Source organism: Poeciliopsis prolifica, unplaced genomic scaffold (assembly GCF_027474105.1).
Source record: "Poeciliopsis prolifica strain line A6 unplaced genomic scaffold, Auburn_PproV2 SCAFFOLD063, whole genome shotgun sequence".
NCBI classification, from domain to species: domain Eukaryota; kingdom Metazoa; phylum Chordata; class Actinopteri; order Cyprinodontiformes; family Poeciliidae; genus Poeciliopsis; species Poeciliopsis prolifica.
This window is the reverse complement of record NW_026562438.1, coordinates 867,643-891,820: the sequence shown is the minus strand read 5'-3', so window position 1 is coordinate 891,820 and position 24,178 is coordinate 867,643. Positions and strand designations below refer to the sequence as shown.

Below are 24,178 nucleotides of genomic sequence, written 5' to 3'. Positions count from 1 at the left end.
AAGTAGAAATTTTAATTCATTCCACTAAGTTTCAACAAAAAACAACCTGCTATTTTCTCCAGCATGTTTATTTCAGTTCATCTTCAAAACTTCCTCTCAGCAGAAACATCTTCAGATTACACCTTTAAAGGTACATTTACTCAGTCCAAAATGTTGTAAACTTTAATATTTGATTTAATGGACATTTCATTTCTTAAAACTCTTACAAAGATCCCTGGTTCTACAGAGGAATCACTTCCATAAAAATCTCAGAGCCAGTGATGGGCACACAGCCGCTAACCTGCTAATGCTAATAGCAGAGCTCATTTTTAGCTTAGCGCTTTTCCCAACTTTGAAAACATTTAGCACACGACATCTGCTAAACGAAATAGATAAATTTCGATCAATAGATAAATTGATTGATGCTCAATCAATTTACTGATTGAGCATCAGTAAAGCTCAATCTGATGCTTTAGCATCTGATGCTTTAGCATCAGATTGAGCTGGATACTGTTTCTGAAGTGCTTTACTGTTAGCAGAACTAAGTTTCCATTCAGCAGTGCCCACCACTGGTTGGAGTTAATGTAAAGCATACTGAAATAAATACCGATAAATTCATATTAAAATTCTGACACAATGAATCCCAGAGATCAGAGGATCGGCTCGTCCCTCAAGCTTAAATTCTGCTTCTTATGAAAAACAACCAAGACTGAGGCTAACACTCCTGTTTTGATCTAGTTTTAAGATTTAGGAGGCGTCCCAGCAGGCTGTGTACTCGGCCCACTTCTAATACTCTGATTCCATGATCCAGATAAGGATAGTAGAATAAAACAAGATTACTACAGCGATCCTCCATTGAGAAGCTACAGTCCTGTTGAAAATCCAGGTTTTATGAGTTTCGGCATTCAGACTTCTTGGGTTCAGAGCTAATATCATTTATAGTGAATAATAATCTAAGCTCTTCTAGTTGAATTTTTCTCATATTTGGGTATTTTAGCTAAAGCCAGTTTGCAGAAATGTCACAAAATATATCATACCTAAAAGAAAAAAGTCAGGAAAAAGGTGCACAGAAATTAACAGTTTTACGTTTGACTCATCAACACCTGGACAGAAACTACGGAAGAGGATTAGGGCCAATAAAATACAAAACGAAAGATGACTTTTCACTCAGAATGTTGACATTAAGGCAGCAACCAGATTCAATGAGAAGCAAGTAAAGCAGAAGGAGATTTTACTGCCTGCAGGAACATGTCAGGTTCAAGTCATTGTTTTTATGAGGCTGAAAAACCAAAACATTCTGAGAGTTGTGAGAAAGAAATTCCCAAAAATCAGATTTCTGGATAAAAGTCCAAATTCTGACAAAAAATTGTTAAACTAAACTAGGTGATGAAAAAATCCCCTAAAAAGATTTCTGATGAAGAAGATCAACATATGAAGATGCCACATGAAATGCATGATGGAAAAAACATTTCTGCTACAGAAAACATCTGAGCTAAAATCTACCAAATTTTGTCGGAGAACCAAGTTTCTGTTCTGATGAAACCAGAAACTCAAAAGCAGAACACGGTGGTGGCAGCATCATGACCTGGGGTTACGGTTCTTCTACAGTCAGTTTGAATCCAGGCCTTCAGGCCGGAGAGATGGTTAAGAAAATGTTTTTGATCATTTTTGTGCATCATAAAGAACCTGGTGCTTCAACAGGACTGGGGTCCGTTTCTCCATCCACTGCAGAGAGCAGCTCATGATCGGGTTTTTCCGGTTTCTCTCGGTTTGTGTGAAGCAGAATTGCAGCGTCAGTGACTGAGCGCTAATTTGGTGATGCCTCTGCGGTTCAGCGAAGGCGCAAACCAGCACCAGCCGAGGCAGAGGCGCGTCGTCGGGGCATGCGGTGAACCGCGGCGCGCCGGGAGGCGGACTCGGCGGACCCGGCCCAGTCCGCGGGCGGTGGGTGTTTAAGAATCGTCTGTTTCCGTGAAGATGGCGGTGCCGTCGCTGGAGTTGGGGCTCAGATACTCCAAAGCCTTCTGGCTCTGGGCCACGAACTGTTTGAGCGGCGTAAGCAGCAGCTCGGTGGCGGACGGCCGGCGGAGCGCGTTGCCTTCGGACTGCAGGGCCGCGCCGTCCCTCTCCGGGGTGGACGGCTCCTTGGTGCTCGAGCGCCGCCCGTTGGGCGGTCGGGACTCTGCGGGCCTCCGGCCGCCCGGGCGGCGCGCGAGTAGATGCTGCGACGGCGGCGGCGCCGGCCGTCCATGGCCTTGAGGAAGAGGCTGCTCGCTGAGCTGCGGCGCGACGAGCTGTCTGAGAAATCCTCCTTGTTCAGGAAATCCTCCACCTGCTGGCGCGACGGCTGCTGCAACTGGGACAGACAGAGCAGGAGTTAATGCTGCACCACCTGAGGACTGAGGCTTTGGGTCCAAACACCAGGACAAGAGACATGGACAACATCTCTGCAGTTAGTCAGCCTAGACAAACCGAGACAAACCGAGCCTGGAGAAAGTCATGAAGTTGCTTCTGTGTCCTCAACATCCTCGGGTCTGGGAATGATCTCCCTCCGAACCAGATCAAAATCCATTTGGTAGCACTCAGTTACAAAGCTAACCACTGTTAGCATTTCTAAAAACCAGGACAGTCTGCAGTCCATCAACACAGAGATGGACTGCATGTTTGAGCTGTGTTTCCAGGTGTGTGACTGGTGTTTTCCAGGTGTGTGTCTGTGTGTTTCCAGGTGTGTGACTGGTGTGTTTCCAGGTGTGTGTCTGGTGTGTTTCCAGGTGTGTGTCTGGTGTGTTTCCAGGTGTGTGTCTGGTGTGTTTCCAGGTGTGTGTCTGGTGTGTTTCCAGGTGTGTTTCCAGGTGTGTGTCTGGTGTGTTTCCAGGTGTGTGTCTGGTGTGTTTCCAGGTGTGTGTCTGGTGTGTTTCCAGGTGTGTTTCCAGGTGTGTGTCTGGTGTGTTTCCAGGTGTGTGTCTGGTGTGTTTCCAGGTGTGTGTCTGGTGTGTTTCCAGGTGTGTTTCCAGGTGAGTGTCTGGTGTGTTTCCAGGTGTGTGTCTGGTGTGTTTCCAGGTGTGTGTCTGGTGTGTTTCCAGGTGTGTTTCCAGGTGTGTGTCTGGTGTGTTTCCAGGTGTGTGTCTGGTGTGTTTCCAGGTGTGTGTCTGGTGTGTTTCCAGGTGTGTTTCCAGGTGTGTGTCTGGTGTTTTCCAGGTGTGTCTGTGTGTTTCCAGGTGTGTGTCTGGTGTGTTTCCAGGTGTGTGTCTGGTGTGTTTCCAGGTGTGTGTCTGGTGTGTTTCCAGGTGTGTCTGGTGTGTTGCCAGGTGTGTGTCTGGTGTGTTTCCAGGTGTGTGTCTGGTGTGTTTCCAGGTGTGTGTCTGGTGTGTTTCCAGGTGTGTGTCCGGTGTGTTTCCAGGTGTGTTTCCAGGTGTGTGTCTGGTGTGTTTCCAGGTGTGTGTCTGGTGTGTTTCCAGGTGTGTTTCCAGGTGTGTGTCTGGTGTGTTTCCAGGTGTGTGTCTGGTGTGTTTCCAGGTGTGTGTCTGGTGTGTTTCCAGGTGTGTTTCCAGGTGTGTGTCTGGTGTGTTTCCAGGTGTGTGTCTGGTGTGTTTCTAGGTGTGTGTCTGGTGTGTTTCCAGGTGTGTGTCTGGTGTGTTTCCAGGTGTGTGTCTGGTGTGTTTCCAGGTGTGTGTCTGGTGTGTTTCCAGGTGTGTGTCTGGTGTGTTTCCAGGTGTGTGTCTGGTGTGTTTCCAGGTGTGTGTCTGGTGTGTTTCCAGGTGTGTGTCTGGTGTGTTTCCAGGTGTGTGTCTGGTGTGTTTCCACGTGTGTTTCCAGGTGTGTGTCTGGTGTGTTTCCAGGTGTGTGTCTGGTGTGTTTCCAGGTGTGTGTCTGGTGTGTTTCAGGTGTGTGTCTGGTGTGTTTCCAGGTGTGTTTCCAGGTGTGTGTCTGGTGTGTTTCCAGGTGTGTCTGGTGTGTTTCCAGGTGTGTGTCTGGTGTGTTTCCAGGTGTGTGTCTGGTGTGTTTCCAGGTGTGTGTCTGGTGTGTTTCCAGGTGTGTGTCTGGTGTGTTTCCAGGTGTGTGTCTGGTGTGTTTCCAGGTGTGTGTCTGGTGTGTTTCCAGGTGTGTGGCTGGTGTGTTTCCAGGTGTGTGTCTGGTGTGTTTCCAGGTGTGTTTCCAGATGTGTGTCTGGTGTGTTTCCAGGTGTGTGTCTGGTGTGTTTCCAGGTGTGTGTCTGCTCTGTTTCCAGGTGTGTGTCTGGTGTGTTTCCAGGTGTGTTAGGCGTACCATGCTGTAGAGCGGCGTGGTGTTGATTGCGAACTGCAGCAGGATCTTGGAAAGCTGCTGCAGGTCCTGGAGCAGCTGCTGGATCTGAACCGGCAGTTCTCGGACCTGCCGAACTGGGCTCACCTCGGCCAACATGGCCGCTCGCTCCACCAGTTCCCTCAGTGCGGCCTCTCTCAGGCTCTCTGTGCGGAACAACAGCGCCACCAGGAGGCTCTGGAAGTACTGCAGCACCTCACCTGTTAACTCCAGGACCCGAGTCAGACCCACCTGCAGGAACCAAATAAGTTAGACGATTTACTCTGCTTTCTGTCCTGATAGACATCAAAATGCATCTTGGGAAATGTAGTTTAGTTACCTAAAAATCTTTAAAGGAACAAAAATATAATTTCTTTTCACTTATTTGGTAGTAATTAAAAACAAAAAAAGATGAGTTTAATAAAAAATTTAAACAGTTATACTTGGAATAAAAATCTGATTTAATGAAGCTTTTATTATTTTATTGATCCTAAAACAAAGAAAGTCGATCAGAGGAAACGATGGGATTGTAAAGTGACAGAGTCAAAATGATTAGTTTGTTATCTGATATTTAGTTTGACGCTAAATATTTAGCTAGCAAGCTAAAGACTGTTGTGTGTTCTGTGGGTTTGCATGTGACCTGACAGACTCGCTTCATATTTGTGTGCCAGAAAACACAAAGCTGAGCTCTGATTGGGTTCATCGGACCCGTCAGCTATCTGGATCAGCTGTAAACGCTTATCCTGATGATCCGTGCGGTTCTGATCCGAGGCCAGTTTCCCAGAAGGCGCGTGAGGAAAAGACCTGGACCGGAACCAAGTCCCAGCTGGCAGCGGATCCCGACACGTGAGGACAGCAGAGGACGACACTCCGCAGGAGGGACGGGGACAACAATGGATTCTTCTGTCACAAAGGTCCAGGAACGGATCCAGAACGCTCCTGACATGAAGCATGATGGGAAATATTAACGCCACTCAGCTCTGAGTGTCACAGAAAAAACTTAAGATACAAGTCGCCTGATTAACACGGAGCCAGAGTGGAATGGGAAGGTCAAAGGTCATCTCCACACCACCTGAAGTCCAACATCTTTCAGAGAGGAAAAATGATTCAGAATTGAGAAAGAAGGTCAAAGGTCATGAAGCTCATCCAGTATGGCTGCTTGGGTTTTCTAGAAACAAGATGGCCGCCAGACTGCGGTTAGCAATGCGGCACCTGGACAGACTGGGACAATGTCCCCTGGACAGAGTGGACACGATGGACAGGACCAGGCAGCTGGAGGTCCTGCCGGACCACACGGGCTTTTGGACCTGAAGGATTCCTCTGCTGATGGCCGGGTCGGTTCTGGGACACTCCCCGGGCCTTGCTCGGGTATTTGGGTCGCAGCGAGGCAGCGGACCGGGACCTCTGACTTGCTGACACACAATCAAACGACACGAAACAAGAACAGGAGCGGCATGTTGCTGTGCTGATTGGACCTCGTTAGCGGAGCAGCATCCTGCTGTTCTTCCTCTACAGAAACGTGAGCAGAACAATGGATCCATCTGGAGCCAAGACAGAACCAGAACCGTCTCACTGGATCGCTGATGAAAGAACCCGTTTGATCCATCATGTGTTGTTTTTCTGTTGATCTCCAGCTGATAAACGCTTGATTATTTTTTTATTGTGCCGTCTGATCCATCATCCATCCATCATCCATCAATCATCCATCATCTATCCATCATCCATCATCTATCCATCATCCATCATCTATCCATCATCCATCCATCATCCATCCATCCATCCATCATCCATCCATCCATCCATCCATCATCCATCCATCATCATTCCATCCATCCATCATCCATCCATCCATCCATCATCCATCCATCCATCCATCATCCATCCATCCATCCATCTCCATCCATCATCCATCATCATCCATCATCATCCATCATCATCCATCATCATCATCATCCATCATATCCATCATCCATCATCATCCATCATCCATCCATCCATCCATCCATCATCCATCCATCCATCCATCCATCATCCATCCATCATCATTCCATCCATCCATCATCCATCCATCCATCCATCATCCATCCATCCATCCATCATCCATCCATCCATCCATCCATCCATCCATCCATCCATCATCCATCATCCATCCATCATCCATCCATCATCCATCCATCCATCCATCATCCATCATCCATCCATCATCCATCCATCATCCATCCATCCATCATCATCATCCATCCATCCATCCATCCATCCATCATCCATCCATCCATCATCCATCCATCCATCCATCCATCCATCATCCATCCATCATCCATCCATCTATCCATCATCCATCCATCCATCATCCATCCATCCATCCATCATCCATCCATCCATCATCCATCATCCATCCATCCATCCATCCATCCATCCATCAACCATCCATCCATCATCCATGCATCCATCATCCATCCATCATCCATCCATCATCCATCCATCCATCCATCATCCATCCATCCATCCATCCATCAACCATCCATCCATCCATCCATCATCCATCCATCCATCCATCATCCATCCATCATCCATCCATCAACCATCCATCCATCCATCCATCCATCCATCCATCCATCCATCATCCATCCATCATCCATCCATCATCCATCCATCCATCATCCATCCATCCATCCATCCATCATCCATCCATCCATCCATCCATCATCCATCCATCATCCATCCATCATCCATCCATCCATCCATCCATCCATCCATCATCCATCCATCATCCATCCATCCATCCATCATCCATCCATCATCCATCCATAATCCATCCATCCATCCATCATCCATCCATCCATCCATCCATCCATCCATCATCCATCCATCATCCATCCATCATCCATCCATCCATCATCCATCCATCCATCCATCCATCCATCATCCATCCATCCATCATCCATCCATCCATCCATCCATCATCCATCCATCATCCATCCATCCATCATCCATCCATCCATCCATCCATCCATCATCCATCCATCCATCATCCATCTATCATCCATCCATCCATCATCCATCCATCCATCATCCATCCATCATCCATCCATCCATCCATCCATCCATCATCCATCCATCCATCCATCTTCCATCCATCATCCATCCATCCATCCATCCATCATCCATCCATCATCCATCCATCATCTATCCATCATCCATCCATCATCGATCCATCATCCATCCATCATCCATCATCATCCATCCATCCATCCATCATCCATCATCTATCCATCATTCATCCATCCATCCATCATTCATCATCCATCATCCATCCATCCATCATCCATCCATCCATCCATCCATCATACATCATCCATCCATCCATCATCCATCCATCATCCATCCATCATCCATCATCCATCCATCCATCATCCATCCATCCATCCATCATACATCATCCATCCATCCATCATCCATCCATCATCCATCCATCATCCATCCATCATCCATCCATCCATCCATCATCCATCATCTATCCATCATTCATCCATCCATCCATCATCCATACATCATCCATCCATCATCCATCCATCATCCATCCATCCATCCATCATCCATCATCTATCCATCATTCATCCATCCATCCATCCATCCATCCATCATCCATCATCCATCCATCCATCATCCATCCATCCATCCATCCATCCATCATCCATCCATCATCCATCCATCCATCCATCATCCATCCATCATCCATCCATCATCCATCATCCATCCATCCATCCATCATCCATCATCCATCCATCATCCATCCATCATCCATCCATCATCCATCCATCCATCATCCATCCATCCATCCATCCATCATCCATCCATCATCCATCCATCCATCATCCATCCATCCATCATCCATCATCCATCCATCATCCATCCATCCATCATCCATCCATCCATCCATCATCCATCATCCATCCATCATCCATCCATCCATCATCCATCCATCATCTATCCATCATCCATCCATCATCGATCCATCATCCATCCATCATCCATCCATCATCCATCCATCCATCCATCATCCATCATCTATCCATCATCCATCCATCCATCCATCATTCATCATCCATCATCCATCCATCCATCATCCATCCATCCATCCATCCATCATACATCATCCATCCATCCATCATCCATCCATCCATCATCCATCCATCCATCCATCATCCATCCATCATCCATCCATCATCCCTCCATCCATCCATCATCCATCCATCATCCATCCATCATCCATCCATCCATCCATCATCCATCCATCATCCATCCATCATCCATCCATCCATCCATCCATCATCCATCCATCATCTATCCATCATCCATCCATCATCCATCCATCCATCATCCATCATCCATCCATCCATCCATCCATCCATCCCATCCATCATCCATCCATCCATCATCCATCCATCCATCTATCCATCCTCCATCCATCCATCCATCATCCATCCATCATCCATCCATCATCCATCCATCATCCATCCATCCATCATCCATCCATCCATCCATCCATCATCCATCCATCCATCATCCATCCATCCATCATTCATCCATCCATCCATCCATCATCCATCCATCATCCATCCATCCATCCATCATTCATCCATCCATCCATCCATCATCCATCCATCCATCCATCCATCATTCATCCATCCATCCATCCATCCATCATCCATCCATCATCCATCCATCCATCCATCCATCATCCATCCATCATCCATCCATCCATCATTCATCCATCCATCCATCCATCATCCATCCATCCATCCATCCATCCATCCATCATTCATCCATCCATCATTCATCCATCCATCCATCCATCATCCATCCATCATCCATCCATCCATCATTCATCCATCCATCCATCCATCCATCCATCCATCCATCCATCCATCATCATTCATCCATCCATCCATCCATCCATCCATCCATCATCCATCCATCATCCATCCATCATCCATCCATCATCCATCCATCATCCATCCATCATCTATCCATCATCCATCCATCATCCATCCATCATCCATCCATCATCCATCCATCCATCCATCATCCATCATCTATCCATCATCCATCCATCCATCATCCATCCATCCATCCATCATCCATCATCCATCCATCCATCATCCATCCATCCATCCATCTATCATCCATCCATCATCCATCCATCATCTATCCATCATCCATCCATCATCACTCCATCCATCCATCCATCATCCATCCATCATCCATCCATCATCCATCATCCATCCATCATCCATCCATCCATCCATCCATCATCCATCCATCATCTACCATCATCCATCCATCCATCCATCATCCATCCATCATCCATCATCCATCCATCCATCATCCATCATCCATCCATCAATCCATCCATCATCCATCATCCATCCATCATCTATCCATCATCTATCCATCATCCATCCATCCATCCATCATCCATCATCCATCCATCCATCCATCATCCATCCATCCATCCATCATCCATCCATCCATCATCCATCATCTATCCATCCATCATCCATCATCCATCCATCCATCATCCATCATCCATCCATCCATCATCCATCATCCATCCATCCATCATCCATCATCCATCCATCCATCCATCCATCATCCATCCATCATCCATCCATCCATCATATATCATCCATCCATCCATCATCCATCCATCCATCCATCATCCATCCATCCATCCATCATCCATCCATCCATCCATCCATCCATCCATCCATCATCCATCCATCATCCATCATCCATCATCCATCCATCCATCCATCATCCATCATCCATCCAACCATCCATCATCCATCCATCCATCCAAAATGCTCCCTGGACCCAAGGCGACCCAAATTATGATGTAGTAAAAACACTTCTAACAGTACATTTTAGAAGTCCATCTACAACAGAAGAAGTTTCCAGTTCTGGCCGATTTGGACCTCATTGAGAATTTTTCTGGGACAGAACCAGAACATGTTGGGTTTCAATTACAGCAAGGGAACAGATCCAGACTGCTGACCCTGGAGCCGTCCCGCCAGCGGGCCGACCCAGCGGGCCGCGCTGCCAGCTTCCCGTTATCGCAGAGATCGTTACGGATGCTGCGAGCGGCACGTAGGCAGAGCTGGGCACCGCCAGGCCCGTTATCTGACCCAGACGCTCTTCCTGCAGGCGCCGTCTGAAGGCGGCGCTACGTGGAAAATGAGCAGAACCAGCTGATAGTGATCTGAGCTCAGAAACAAAACCCATCCGGATCCTCCGGCCGGTAATCACAATAAAACCTTTTATCACTTTCAATCCAGGACTTTCAACATTTCTGCAGAACGTTTAGGGGAATGATGCAATATTTGTAGTTTTTTTTCTTTAAATAAAAAAATTCCAAAAATATTTTTGAGAGAAAACAACTAAAATGTTTGTAAACGTATATTGTCTTCATGTTTCTATTTGGACAATTGGAGTTATTCTACTAATGCAAATTACAGTAATCCATATTTATTCCCAAACAATGTGCTATAACTTCATAATTTAAAATAATTTATATTCATAAAAATCCCACAATATTCAGTTGATAAAACAATGCAAAACACATTCATGTATCAAAGAAGCTTCGGATGGAAAACTGGATTTATTCAGATAATTTTGTCTCATCTGCTGCAGTTTGTTACGTTTCTGTTTGTTTTTATCTTGAAATGCTTTTTAGGTTTTTAGTTTGTTAGGTTTTTAGGGTTTTAGTTTTTTAGGTTTTGGGGTTTTTAGTTTTTTAGGTTTTTAGTTTTTTTAGGTTTTTAGGGTTTTAGTTTTTTAGGTTTTGGGGTTTTTAGTTTTTTAGGTTTTTAGGGTTTTAGTTTTTTAGGTTTTTAGTTTTTTTAGGTTTTTAGGGTTTTAGTTTTTTAGGTTTTGGGGTTTTTAGTTTTTTAGGTTTTTAGGGATTTAGTTTTTTAGGTTTTGGGGTATTTAGTTTTTTAGGTTTTTAGGGATTTAGTTTTTTAGGTTTTTAGGGTTTTAGTTTTTTAGGTTTTGGGGGTTTTAGTTTTTTAGGGATTTTGTTTTTTAGGTTTTGGGGGTTTTAGTTTTTTAGGTTTTCATTTCCTTCTCAGCTTAATTATTTGAAAGGTTTTGACTGAAAAAGACCAAAGTATCTTATTTTTCCCACCAGTGTTTCCTGCTGGTCAGGTTGGACCGATCAGAACGACCCGTCCAGAACGGAGCCAAACCCTGAAATCCCAGGGACAAACTTTGTTTTACGTCAGGTTGATGGTTCCAATCCCAACTTCGATCTCATCTGCTTTATTTCAGGTTTCTGAGCTTTTAATGAGACGAAACATCAAATATCTCTGTGACACCAAATTAAAATCAGTTTAATGTGGAAATGACAGCCCCAGGATTTGATTAAGCCGTTTCTGATGAAAGGACTCTGACTGGTTCTGATCAGTTCTGGTTTCTCTCCTGGATCCTCTCTGGACTTCAGCTCCACTGCAGACAGTTCTGGGTTTGGTTCTGGATGTTTTTCATTATTTTCTGGCCTCAACATGTGAAGCATTAAAACCCAGAATGTATTTTCCTTCAGAAAAGTTCTGGTTCTGGTTCTGCTACTGACTGTTTAGATGTGTTTGTTCTGCCTCTCAGCCCACCGGTCCTCAGGGAGCGGCCGGGTCACGTCGACCCGTCTGTTTGTTGCTGCAGGATGATGGTGTGTGTGTGTGTGTGTGTGTGTGTGTGTGTGTGTGTGTGTGTGTGTGTGTGTGTGTGTGGGTGTGTGTGTGTGTGTGGACAGAAAGGCTGCAGTGAAGCTCGTCTTCTGTCTGTCCTAAATATAGAAATGTATTTTATATCATCTGGGATCATAAACCAGATTCCTCTGAGACGATAAACTCAGGATGAAATATTTCCACAGTTGTAACATTTTCACTCACTTTCTGCTATATTTAATGCTAATTAAATTAAATTTTATTTGTATAGCACATTTCAAAGGGCTTTACATCATAAACACAAAGTCATAGAATCAACAATACATTGTTCCATATTACATTTCAAATCAAACTCTAATCAGCTGGTTTTTAGTCAAGATTTAAAGGAAGTCAGGGTTTCTGCTGTTTTACAGTTTTCTGGAAGTTTGTTCCAAAGTTTTGGTGCATAGATGCTGAAAGCTGCTTCTCCTCTCTTGGTTCTGGTTCTGGGGATGCAGATCAGAACCAGAACCAGAACCTGAGAGTCTGGAAGGTTGATACAGCAACAGCAGATCTTTGATGTATTGTGGTGCTAAACCATTCAGTGATTTATAAACTAACAACAGGATTTTAAAATCTATTCTTTGAGCTACAGGGAGCCAGTGGAGGGACTTTAAAACTGCTGTTATGTCTCTGTCTTCCTGGGTCTAGTGAGAACAGGAAAAAGGCTAAAGAATGTGTAAAAATGTAACATTATTTTTATATTACAATATTATTATGTAATAATAATTTCTTACTACATAACAATACAGTAAGCAATGACTGTAAATATTGTAGCTATTATAATTATAATTTTATTATAAATATCATAGCCATAGTAAAACTATAATCAGTATTAATATTTTATTAATTTTACAATAAAATGATCAAAAATTAAATATTACTAATAAGGTTGATAACAATAATAAAAAGAACATTATTACATCAATATAACTGTAAATATGTTGAGTTTAGTTATTGTTAGAAAACAGTTTTCTTACAATAATAATTATCAGTTTTAATCAAATGATTTTCCAGCTTTTTTCTTCTTTCTGAACTGGAGCAGCTGAAGTTTACGACTGGGATTGAACGCATCACCACAGATGAGTTTTAACTGAAACCGACCAGAACCAGAACCACTGGACTGGACCAGGAATGAAGCAGCAGCGCCATCTAGTGGCAAGAAAAGTTTTGAATTCACTTGAAGTAAATATTCAGGTTTTTTTGTTCTGAAATGAATTTCAGTTTTAAATGATGATTCCTGTGGAAGTCCTGCCTCACCTGCTCAGCGGCGCCCCCCAGTGTCCGGCGGCTCCCTGCAGCTGCTCCCTGGCCTTCAGCATGCGGTGATAGAGCTGCAGGCTGAGGGTCAGCAACAGGCTGCGGACTCTGGTCCAGAGGCCCGGCTCGTCTCCGTCATCCTCATCCTCGTACTGCTGGACCTTCATCTCCCACTCCCGGCCTGGAGGACGACCAGAACGCCAGAATCTCTCTACGGGTCCAACCGGACCCAACCGGATCCAACCGGAACCAGAGCAGCACCACACACAAACACACTCTTCTTCTTTGTAGCTGATCTTTATGTTTACCAGCTTCCTTCGTTTGTTCAGCTTTAAATTATGTCCAGAAAACACGGCGGCCATCTTTGTTGCCATAGTCAGAGCACGGTGGCGGCCATCTTTACTGCTGTGAACAGATCATATTTCTGCTTTTCCATCTAATATAACCTTTAACCTCAAGGAAAAAAAACACCTAAAGCAGAATTATTTAATCTCCATGGCAACCATTCAGCTGTTAAAATGGTTGCCATGGACCTAGGCACCGCCTCCAAGGTGTAGCTCCTCCCCCACTTTGCTCCTTCAGACTAACCAGCAGCAATTAGCAAACACCTGCTGAGCTCATGAAAGGAGCTGCTGGTCAGAGCGAAAAAGTGTTAAAGGGTTAATAGAGGAGCCATGTTGGGACGAGGTCCTGCAGGCGGAGCCTCAGAAGCAGCAGGAGTTTTTAAAGAGACGGAGGCCCAATTTGTTCAATCAACAGGGGGCGATAGAAGCTGCTTCTCACACAGCAGAATAAGGAGTCAATAAAACCAGAAGTGGTTTCAGTTGTTGCTATTTGATGGTTTCTGAGCTGCACAGTTAATAAATCAGATGTTTAAACTGGTTTTATGAAGCAGGAACGGGAGGATTTGGCTGAACTCACGCAGTGTAGGAGGGAGGGGTAAGTAGTAGGCGGCGGAGTCCTCCAGGAGACTCAGGACGTTGTCCAGTCCCGCCGCCGCCGCCCGGCCCGCCTGCGTTTCCTGCAGCCGCCGCCCGGCCGTCCGGACCGACTCAGCGGCTCGCTCCAGCTGGTCCAGAGCTCCGTCCAGGCCGTCCACCGCCCACACCTGGACATCATCCAGAGTCACAAAGAAGGCGTCCTTCAAGTGAGTCATCACCTGAGGATGGAGACAGCAGTTTAAGTCCAGGACGCTGCTGGTCCACTGCTAGGGGAGCTACTTCTTTGGTTTGAGCTTTAAGACTTTTTGAACTTTGAAAACATTTAGTTTATCAAAAGTCATCCCAAAGAATCACTTCCTGAAAACCAAACCGCACAGCAAGACGTGTAATAACACACCTGGCCATGTGGAGGCGACATGGAGCATGTTGTATCATTGACAGCACTTCAGTGTTAATCTAGTTAGCTCCCACATATCACTGTCTTAATGCATCACGTTAGCATTAGCTTCTGCTACCTACTATGTTGGTGCCTGGTGTGGAGGTTCCTCCATCTTCTCAGTGTTAGTATTTAGCTAATGTTTTATATTGGTAATATTTATATTGGTAATATTTATATTGGTAATATCACTTTTTCTTTGGTGGGTTTTTGGTATTAAGTTGTTTACTAGATTGGGTGCACACATTTTAGTAAACGCTTGGCTTATTTAGAATATTAATATTTTGTTCTTGGTTGAGTTGAAGGACTGGCTGGGAGGAGTCGATCGTCTCAAACCAGTAACTGGAACGAACCATCAGGCTGCAGGAAGCAGGAAATTTGATGTGGAAGATTCCTCCTCTCGCTCTATTGTTATAATATTTATGGTGTTAGGTTGTTCTGTTTTATAGTTGTGTTAAAGTAAAATGTTGTGATTTGAATTTATTTATGTTTATGTATTGGTTGTTTTTGTTTTCTCCCCCACCCCTCCTTGTGTGTGTGTGTGTGTGTGTGTGTGTGTGTGTGTGTGTGTGTGTGTGTGTGTGTAGGTGTGTGTGTGTGTAGGTGTGTGTGTGTGTAGGTGTGTGTGTGTGTGTGTAGGTGTGTGTGTGTGTGTGTGTGTGTAGGTGTGTGTGTGTAGGTGTGTGTGTGTGTGTAGGTGTGTGTGTGTAGGTGTGTGTGTGTGTGTGTGTGTGTGGGTGGGTGTAGGTGTGTGTGTGTAGGTGTGTGTGTGTGTGTGTGTAGGTGTGTGTGTGTGTGTGTGTAGGTGTGTGTGTGTGTGTGTGTGTGTGTGTGTGTGTGTGTGTGTGTGTGTGGGTGGTGTAGGTGTGTGTGTGGTGTGTGTGTGTAGGTGTGTGTGTGTGTGTAGGTGTGTGTGTGTGTGTGTGTGTGTGTGTAGGTGTGTGTGTGTGTGTAGGTGTGTGTGTGTGTAGGTGTGTGTGTGTGTGTAGGTGTGTGTGTGTGTGTGTGTAGGTGTGTGTGTGTGTGTGTGTGTGGGGGTGTGTGTGTAGGTGTGTGTGTGTGTGTGTGTGTAGTGTGTGTGTGTGTGTGTGTGTGTGTGTGTGTAGGTGTGTGTGTGTGTGTGTGTGTAGGTGTGTGTGTGTGTGTGTGTGTGTAGGCTAGCGTTTCTATATAAATTGTGTTCATTGAGGAGAGTCAGTTAGTTTTATTTGTTGAGTTGATTGCTTTAGTTGATTATTTTTTGGGCCCATTTTTCTTATATTTCTTTTTGAAATTTGTTGTAAAAACATCTTTAAACTCTTTTGAAAAATTAAATAGTTATTTGTATATGCCTTTGTCCATCACACTAGCTACAGCATTAGCGGAGCTATGCTTGTTGTTAGCCTTTAGGTTTAGCACCGCTAACCTTTAGCCTGCTACCTGATCTCAGTAGCATCTCTGCAGCGTTTCAGAGTTTTTACTGCCTGATCCCAGATTGTTAAAACTGAGGAATTTAAAGGAGGAGTGAGAGTTTTACAAAGGCTGGTTCTGTTCCGGGTCTCCAGCAGGTTCTGGAGAACTCACCTCCTCTGTGGACTGGTTCAGGATGGGAAACGTCCTCTCCAGACCGTCCAGACCAGTCAGAGCCAACCTGTTGGCGAGGTCAACTGGACAAGACGCCATTACAGTCAGAGAAACCGGTTTCATGGGCTTCATGCATTCATCAACAGAACCAACAGAACCGGGCTCACTTTGGGGCTCCAGACTCTGGAGGAGGGGCGTGGCCCGTCTCAGGACTTCCTCAGCCACGCCGCGAACTCCGACCTCTGCCACGCCCCCCACAAAGCCCAGCAGGGGGTAGCGCTCTTTGACCCCGGAGACGAGCGAAGACACGGACCGGAACGTGGAGCGGACCAGAGGCAGATGGGAGGCTCTGAGCAGAGCGCTGGTCTGAAACGGGTCAGAGAGCCGTCACAGCAAGAACCGGAACCGGAGCCAGTACCGGAACCGGAGCCAGAACCAGAACCGGAGGCAGAACCGGAGCCAGAACCGGAACCAGAACCGGAGCCAGAACCGGAACCGGAGCCAGTACCGGAACCAGACCCGGAGCCAGAACCGCAGCCAGAACCGGAACCAGAACCGGAGCCAGAACCGGAACCGGAGCCAGTACCGGAGCCAGAACCGGAGCCAGAACCGGAACCGGAGCCAGTACCGGACCGGAACCGGAGCCAGAGCCAGAACCGGAACCAGAACCAGAGCCGGAACCGGAACCAGAACCGGAACCAGAACCAGAGCCGGAACCGGAACCAGAACCAGAACCAGAACTGGAGCCAGACCTACGCAACTGGAAACAGAACCAAACAGAACCATCCATCCATCTGAACTGACCTTGTGATCTGGACTATCTGCCATTTCTTCGTCTGCTGCTGAAGGGAAACAAAATGGACGTCAGATCTCCACCAGAACCACCAGAACCAGAACCGGATTAAATCACCTCAGAAAGATTCATCAACATTTTCTGACCAAAGTTTGTAACGATGTTATTGTGAACCTGGAAAAACCAAAACGTCCAAAATTCACTCAGATTTCAAAGTTTTATGTTTTTTCATCCGACCAAAAGAAAACTGATCAAATTATATCAGATGGAAAATCAGATCTGATCTGATCAACTGGAGGTTGATCAGATCAGATCTGGACTTTATTACCATGTTGCTGTTAGAATGACTGAGGCCACACCCAAAGACCAACCGAATCAGAACCAGAACCAGGTGTTCAAATCTGGATTCAGTGATTTCTGATAAACCAAACGTCTGCTTTACCTGAGGAGCTTTTAGTTTTTTTACTCTGATCCTTCATCACTCTGAGCCGTTTCAAACTTCACACACAACTTCTTCAAGTTTGAACTAACTTTCCTCTTTCCCTGAATTTTCAAAATGCTTCCTGAAGAATTCAGCTTTGAATCTGAGCCGGTTTGGGTCGCTGGGTCATGAGCCAATCATCGGTTCCTGTTTCCAAAATGAATTCATAAAGTAGCAGAGAAGGAAAGCAGAAGCACAAACCGAATCCTTTCTGAAGTGAAATGCTTCCTGCTGCTCTTCAGGTGAAGCCGCACCGCTCGACGCTTCAGCCGAGGACGGAAAGTTTAAAAAATCGCGGACAGAAGCCGAGAAAAGCTGCTTCAACCAGCTGAGTCCAGTGGGAATAACAAGGATGATGGAAGAAGATTAAGAAAATCCATCTGGGTTCAGGGGGAAGATATCAGCGTCCTGATTGGCTGGGGCCCGTGTGATGTCAGCTTCCTGTTTCTCTGACAAATCATTAACCTTGAATGAAAGGAAACATTTAGGAGGAAAGAGCTGGAAACTCCAGGGAGCCGTTCGTTAACTTCCACAATATTAGCAACAAGTTGGATTATTTTAGAAAAAACTGAGCTTCATTTTTCACTCATGTTTTCAACATTTTCTTCATTCATTTATAAAAGTATGTAAAATAATAGTTTTAAAATAAATATTTTGTAAGCAAGCTAAATATTTAGTTTTATCGAAATATTTAATTCTTAATTTAATGTTAAGTATTCAGTCAGTAAAGTAAATGTTTGTTTTTTTAAAGCAAATCTTTAGTTACAAACTAAAAATGTAAATGTTTAGATTAAAGCAAAAATATTTACCTTAGAACTCAATATTGACAAAATGCTAATCTCCAAACTAAATATTTAGCTAACGTTAAATATTTAACTAAATAACTGTCTTAGAACTAAATATTTAGCTGAAAACTAACTAAACATTTTGTTTGCCAACTAATTATTTAGCTCTGAAGGTGTGAAGGGACTCAGTACTGAACCCTGAGGGACTCCATGGAACAAGAGACAGATTTTATAAATAAACATGGAACCGAAACGTCTCTCCTCCCACCCTGCCGTTCATCCGAACCAGAACCAGTGAACCAAACGCGCCGTCCTGTCGGTCTGCGGTTCAGTCCAGACGGTCTGCGGTTCAGTCCAGACGGTCTGCGGTTCAGTCCCGACGGTCTGCGGTTCAGTCCCGACGGTCTGCGATTCAGTCCTGTCTGTCTGCGGTTCAGTCCTGTCGGTCTGCGGTTCAGTCCCGACGGTCTGCGGTTCAGTCCCGACGGTCTGCGGTTCAGTCCCGTCGGTCTGCGGTTCAGTCCCGACGGTCTGCGGTTCAGTCCTGTCGGTCTGCGGTTCAGTCCTGTCGGTCTGCGGTTCAGTCCTGACGGTCTGCGGTTCAGTCCCGTCGGTCTGCGGTTCAGTCCCGACGGTCTGCGGTTCAGTCCTGTCGGTCTGCGGTTCAGTCCTGTCGGTCTGCGGTTCAGTCCTGACGGTCTGCGGTTCAGTCCCGACAATCTGCGGTTCAGTCCTGTCGGTCTGCGGTTCAGTCCTGTCGGTCTGCGGTTCAGTCGCGACGGTCTGCGGTTCAGTCCCGACGGTCTGCGGTTCAGTCCCGACGGTCTGCGGTTCAGTCCCGACGGTCTGCGGTTCAGTCCCGACGGTCTGCGGTTCAGTCCCGACGGTCTGCGGTTCAGTCCTGTCGGTCTGCGGTTCAGTCCTGTCGGTCTGCGGTTCAGTCCTGTCGGTCTGCGGTTCAGTCCTGTCGGTCTGCGGTTCAGTCCCGACGGTCTGCGGTTCAGTCCCGACATTCTGCGGTTCAGTCCCGTCGGTCTGCGGTTCAGTCCAGTCGGTCTGTGGTTCAGTCCTGTCGGTCTGCGGTTCAGTCCTGACGGTCTGCGGTTCAGTCCCGACGGTCTGCGGTTCAGTCCCGATGGTCTGCGGTTCAGTCCTGTCGGTCTGCGGTTCAGTCCCGACATTCTGCGGTTCAGTCCCGTCGGTCTGCGGTTCAGTCCAGTCGGTCTGTGGTTCAGTCCTGTCGGTCTGCGGTTCAGTCCTGACGGTCTGCGGTTCAGTCCTGTCGGTCTGCGGTTCAGTCCTGTCGGTCTGCGGTTCAGTCCTGACGGTCTGCGGTTCAGTCCCGTCGGTCTGCGGTTCAGTCCCGACGGTCTGCGGTTCAGTCCTGTCGGTCTGCGGTTCAGTCCTGTCGGTCTGCGGTTCAGTCCTGACGGTCTGCGGTTCAGTCCCGACAATCTGCGGTTCAGTCCTGTCGGTCTGCGGTTCAGTCCTGTCGGTCTGCGGTTCAGTCGCGACGGTCTGCGGTTCAGTCCCGACGGTCTGCGGTTCAGTCCCGTCGGTCTGCGGTTCAGTCCCGACGGTCTGCGGTTCAGTCCCGACGGTCTGCGGTTCAGTCCTGTCGGTCTGCGGTTCAGTCCCGACATTCTGCGGTTCAGTCCCGTCGGTCTGCGGTTCAGTCCAGTCGGTCTGTGGTTCAGTCCTGTCGGTCTGCGGTTCAGTCCTGACGGTCTGCGGTTCAGTCCCGACGGTCTGCGGTTCAGTCCCGACGGTCTGCGGTTCAGTCCTGTCGGTCTGCGGTTCAGTCCCGACATTCTGCGGTTCAGTCCCGTCGGTCTGCGGTTCAGTCCAGTCGGTCTGTGGTTCAGTCCTGTCGGTCTGCGGTTCAGTCCTGACGGTCTGCGGTTCAGTCCCGTCGGTCTGCGGTTCAGTCCCGACGGTCTGCGGTTCAGTCCTGTCGGTCTGCGGTTCAGTCCTGTCGGTCTGCGGTTCAGTCCTGACGGTCTGCGGTTCAGTCCCGACAATCTGCGGTTCAGTCCTGTCGGTCTGCGGTTCAGTCCTGTCGGTCTGCGGTTCAGTCGCGACGGTCTGCGGTTCAGTCCCGACGGTCTGCGGTTCAGTCCCGTCGGTCTGCGGTTCAGTCCCGACGGTCTGCGGTTCAGTCCCGACGGTCTGCGGTTCAGTCCTGTCGGTCTGCGGTTCAGTCCCGACATTCTGCGGTTCAGTCCCGTCGGTCTGCGGTTCAGTCCAGTCGGTCTGTGGTTCAGTCCTGTCGGTCTGCGGTTCAGTCCTGACGGTCTGCGGTTCAGTCCCGACGGTCTGCGGTTCAGTCCCGACGGTCTGCGGTTCAGTCCTGTCGGTCTGCGGTTCAGTCCCGACATTCTGCGGTTCAGTCCCGTCGGTCTGCGGTTCAGTCCAGTCGGTCTGTGGTTCAGTCCTGTCGGTCTGCGGTTCAGTCCTGACGGTCTGCGGTTCAGTCCTGTCGGTCTGCGGTTCAGTCCTGTCGGTCTGCGGTTCAGTCCTGACGGTCTGCGGTTCAGTCCCGTCGGTCTGCGGTTCAGTCCCGACGGTCTGCGGTTCAGTCCTGTCGGTCTGCGGTTCAGTCCTGTCGGTCTGCGGTTCAGTCCTGACGGTCTGCGGTTCAGTCCCGACAATCTGCGGTTCAGTCCTGTCGGTCTGCGGTTCAGTCCTGTCGGTCTGCGGTTCAGTCGCGACGGTCTGCGGTTCAGTCCCGACGGTCTGCGGTTCAGTCCCGTCGGTCTGCGGTTCAGTCCCGACGGTCTGCGGTTCAGTCCCGACGGTCTGCGGTTCAGTCCTGTCGGTCTGCGGTTCAGTCCCGACATTCTGCGGTTCAGTCCCGTCGGTCTGCGGTTCAGTCCAGTCGGTCTGTGGTTCAGTCCTGTCGGTCTGCGGTTCAGTCCTGACGGTCTGCGGTTCAGTCCTGTCGTCTGCGGTTCAGTCCTGTCGGTCTGCGGTTCAGTCCTGACGGTCTGCGGTTCAGTCCCGTCGGTCTGCGGTTCAGTCCCGACGGTCTGCGGTTCAGTCCTGTCGGTCTGCGGTTCAGTCCTGTCGGTCTGCGGTTCAGTCCTGACGGTCTGCGGTTCAGTCCCGACAATCTGCGGTTCAGTCCTGTCGGTCTGCGGTTCAGTCCTGTCGGTCTGCGGTTCAGTCGCGACGGTCTGCGGTTCAGTCCCGACGGTCTGCGGTTCAGTCCCGTCGGTCTGCGGTTCAGTCCCGACGGTCTGCGGTTCAGTCCCGACGGTCTGCGGTTCAGTCCTGTCGGTCTGCGGTTCAGTCCCGACATTCTGCGGTTCAGTCCCGTCGGTCTGCGGTTCAGTCCAGTCGGTCTGTGGTTCAGTCCTGTCGGTCTGCGGTTCAGTCCTGACGGTCTGCGGTTCAGTCCCGACGGTCTGCGGTTCAGTCCTGACCGTTAACAAGTCGTTCTCTGAAACCGAACCAGGAGATCATGAGCTGCTGGCCACCAACTTCTCCACAATCTGAGCAGGAAGAGTCAGTTTTGATTTTGGTCAATTATTGACACCGGGGTCAAAATTAGGCTTTTTGTTTCCAACAGAACATAAACTGTCAGGTTTGACTCGACCCAGTAAAAACTAAAGCATGGCGCCATGTTTGACTCGTTGAAGTCTTTGGGTAGAACAACAAAGCTGCAAATAGTTTTGTACCTTCCTGTATTTTGATGATTCATAATGACGATGATCTGGTTCTGACACCCAAGAACTTGGAAGAACTTTTTCAGAAAACCATTAAAGTGGAACAGGAAGGTTTTACTGCCTTCCTGTTCCTTTTAACGGAGACGTTTCCCAACTCGCTGCAGGTTTCAGGACTTCAGCTTCAAAACTTACAGGCTACAGTAAATGACTTATGTTTCATAAAGTTCACTGTAAATATTTAAGAGATGTTGACAGAATAGTTAGAGTTGATCTGTATGAAACCCTGTTTCTCCTCAGTGTTTCAGGATTTCATTGATGGTTCTTAACAAACATCCGTTGAGATTCTGCAGATCCTCTTGTCTTAATCAGGCTGAGATGAGCGATGAGGAATCAAGTTTATGACTTTAATCACAAGGTTGAGGAGTTCTCCAAAACGTGACGCTTCTTTGGGAAGAAATGACCTTCGGTAACGAGCTTGAAATGCCAAGTTCCCCAACATACCAGGGGGATTGTTCGCTTCCCTGAAGGTAGCAAACAGATGAAGACGGGTCGGCTGAAGTCTCATGTACCCTCAGATGTCCTCCTACGGGTGAAACGCTGGTTCAACGTTTCACTGACGGGAGAAAAAACACTTAGTTCCTCCAGAACAGCCCACAGAAACTCCAGCAACCAGATTCTGAGGCTCCTGGGCGTTACGACAACTCTCAGGTCGTAACGCTCGGTTTGGTCCGTTTCTAAAAACTAACCAAGCAGCCAAAGGTCAGGGTCGATGACAGGTCGCTCTGGGCGACCCTCTGACCCAGTCCTGCAGGGTCAGAGGCCTCATTCAATCCCCAGACTGGAGCTATTTAACCTGCTAACTAAATGTTTAGTTAGCATGCTAATTATATTGCTCCATTATAAATATCAACAAGCTAAATGTTTAGCTTCAAACTAAATATTTAACCTGAGCACATTTCTGATAATATTGGGCTAATATACAAATTCACTGGCTGATGATCTGATGTGTAAAAGTAACAAATATTTGTTTAAATAAATATTTAGTTAGCTTGATAGCTAAATATTTCATTTCAAACTAAATATGTAGTCAGCAAATTAAATATTCAGCATGGTAACAAAATATTTTGTTTCAAACTATAAAGTTAGCAAGTTTAATTTTTAGTTTAAAGCTATATATTGACCTTGCTAACTAAATATCTTGATAGCTAGCTAAATATAATTTGAAAGCAAATGTCAACTCAGCTAAATATTTTGCTAAAATGCTAATGTACTTGCTAATAACCGGAAGTGAAGTATGAAAATAAAAGTGGTCTTGTTTCCTGCCGTTTCAGTTGAACCAGGTTGAGCCGTTTTAAAGGCAACCCAGACATTGAGCAACGGATCTGCAGCAACATATTGTGAATAAACTGATGTTTTGGGGGCATGAGGTTATTTTTATGGTGTTTTCTTTTCCTGGTCGGACTCCATCTTGTCTCTATCGGGTCCGATCTACGAGTTGAGGTGAACCAGACGCAGTGAGATCCGCCGGCCTGAGTTCCCCTCCAGGCCGTTCCCGTGATGAAGGCCTCAGTATTCCAGGCTTCATGTGATCGCCGCCTCATTCACCACACTGGCATCGGTGGTTTTCAGGCCTGAGTCAACCCTCAGCTGCTCAGGGTCGACTGTAATCATCACCGTCACGATGCGGTGACTCGCGGATTTTCTCCTTCCAGTCAACAAAGCCTGTTTACAGTCACAGCAGGTCAGGATGCATCCTCTGACGTCCGGCGGTCGGAGATGACTGACTTTCATTATTTAGCTCTTAATATCGAAATGAAGTTGGAAGTGAGGAACTTTTACTTCCTGACTTCATTGCTTTTTATTTTCGTTCCAAGTAAACGGCCTTTCTAATAATCCTTCAGCTGATTAACACTCTTCATGCTTTTCTCCAGGTTTTCTGTGGAAGTGTCTGGCAGTTGGAGTGTCTGACCAGCATGTGTGGCAGCTGCTGGTTTGACTGGGACCAGCCTGTCTGGACGGTCGGGCTCCTACTGACAGAACCAGCTTATATCAGCGGATCTTTGGGTTCCAACGCCGTTTGGTTTTACTGGCTGCTCAGATTCGCAGAACATCGAAACGAACATTTAGAACCAAAGCTTCAGTAACTATCAGCCATTATTACTGATGGAGATTTGAGTCATAAAAATAAATAAACTGAGACAAGTTGAGTTTAAACCGCCAGTGACGTT

At 47.1% G+C, this 24,178-nt stretch overlaps 1 pseudogene; it reads right to left on the bottom strand.

Annotated features, from left to right (window-relative positions):
- Nucleotides 1–1,857: 1,857 nt before the first annotated feature.
- Nucleotides 1,858–17,822, bottom strand: LOC129380005 (perilipin-2-like; annotated as a pseudogene).
- Nucleotides 17,823–24,178: the final 6,356 nt, after the last annotated feature.